General features: G+C 48.7%; 1 pseudogene; it reads right to left on the reverse strand.

Moving 5' to 3' along the window:
- Nucleotides 1–491: 491 nt before the first annotated feature.
- On the reverse strand, nucleotides 492–1223 carry LOC110576665 (annotated as a pseudogene).
- Nucleotides 1224–1941: the final 718 nt, after the last annotated feature.

A 1941-nucleotide genomic window follows, 5' to 3' on the forward strand; every position in this document is an offset into this window, starting at 1 on the left:
AAACACTTCTAAGAGGCTTTATATTAAAGATTATGTAGAACAGAACCGTCTCTCAGAAACCTAGGCATGAGGAAGGAACATTGATGGGTTCTTTCTGGGGCTTTTTTCGTGGGGACAAAGAGATGACGAGAGGAAATGTTAGAACATGAGAGCATACGACACATGAAGGGAGGCAGAGGTGGGAAGAGGGTTTTCTAGCCACAAGGCCACCACATTCATGTTCAAAGAGAAGTCAGAGCGATTGGGGGGGGGAACCCCAAACACAACAAAATAAAACCCAAGTCAGAGGAAAAAAGGGTTTCATACAACACAGTATCAAAAAAGTAAAAGGAACACACTAAATGCACAAACTGGTGGCAAGTTAAGTCCATAGCCTATTGTGATAGGTCCTTCCAGCATCAATCAGGTTTCTTCTCCATCTGTTATCTCAAGGTTATTTACAGATGTGGTGACTTTTGAACAAGAGTCTCTCACAGGAGGGTGGGCAGGTTTCAATCATTGGTTTCTGGATCCGTTTATGCCATGTAGGCATCCAACTCGGCATCCAGGTGTCCTTTTGTTTTCAACATGTATGCATCCAACTGGTTGTCCAGCTGCTCCTTGGTCAGTACAGGGCGAGTGAGGGCACCTCTCCCTCGTCCACGTCCTCGGCCTCGACCTCCAAAGCCCCCTCTTCACCGACCTATCATACCCCGACCTCTACCACTGATTCTGCCACGACCCATAGCTCCACGCCCTAGGCCCCCTCTCTCAGGACCTCCACGACCTGGAACACCACCTCTTCTTAAGCCCATTCGGGGAGCTACGGCTCATCCACCTTGGAGCGACATCCCACCCCTAAGCAGGGTTCTGGTGGCACGTCTCCCACGTAGTCCTCCTCAGGGTAAGCCTCTCTGGATTATGGGCAGGCCTCGTCCTCCGATTGCTCCCCTGGCCAGGGTCCCTATGGGTCGGCCTAACGGTACCTGGATGTTACTCTTACCCAGGCGCTGCTTTAAGCTCTTCTGCTTAAGTTTTAATGCTGCCTGGACAGAGGGTCTATTCTCCATCTGCTGGGCCAGTCTTCTGTTTCTGGCACTGGCTAGCTGCTGTTGTTGCTGCATGGAAGCCCGAATATTCACTGGCATCGGCTGTGTGTTCTTCAGCATATTAGTAAAGCGCTCATTTAGAGACATCTTGGTGGTGCTTTTTAGCACAACTTTTGCCGCTGACTGTGCAGCCATCTTCAAATCTGAGTAAGCAGTATCTCTCATAGGTGGACCAAAAAAAAAAAAAAGAGAGAGAGAGAGAGAGAGACATGAGGTGGGAGAGGTTCTCCAAATGCTTCATAGAGGGCCATCGGGAGGTAGCAGGGCCCCAGGGATCAGGCAAAATTAAGAGGTTAACTAAAACTAAAAGGTTAAGAGAAGACAGTTAGAAGCTCCCAGAATCTGGAGAGATTCCAGAAACAAGGCAGATGATGTATTATCAGAACTGTAGTACTTAGAGCTTGGGGGCTAGATCTCAGAGAAGAGGTATTAAAACGCCTGATAGGGGCACCTGGGTGACTCAGTCAGTTACGCATCTGCGTTTGGCTCAGGTCATGATCCTAGGGTCCTAGGATGGAGCCCCACTTCAGGTTCCCTGCTCAGCAGGGAGTCTTCTCCCTCTTCCCCTTCCCCCAGCTTGTGCGCTCTCTCTCTCTCTCTCTCTCTTTCAAATAAATAAGTAAATAAAATCTTAAAGAAAAAAACAACCCAACACCTGATAAATTACTTCCTCAATAGTACTCATATCCACGACCTTTTTTCATCTTCGCTGCCACTTTGGTTTAGACCACCACTACGCCCTTGCCTTTATTGAAACAGCCCTTTACTGGATCATTCTGCCTCCAGTTGTGCTCTCTCCTCTTGAGGTCCACTCTTGTCACTGCAACTGGACACGGAACGTCAGTGCTCCTCC

This window comes from Neomonachus schauinslandi, chromosome 11, assembly GCF_002201575.2.
Source record: "Neomonachus schauinslandi chromosome 11, ASM220157v2, whole genome shotgun sequence".
Classification (NCBI taxonomy): Eukaryota; Metazoa; Chordata; class Mammalia; order Carnivora; family Phocidae; genus Neomonachus; species Neomonachus schauinslandi.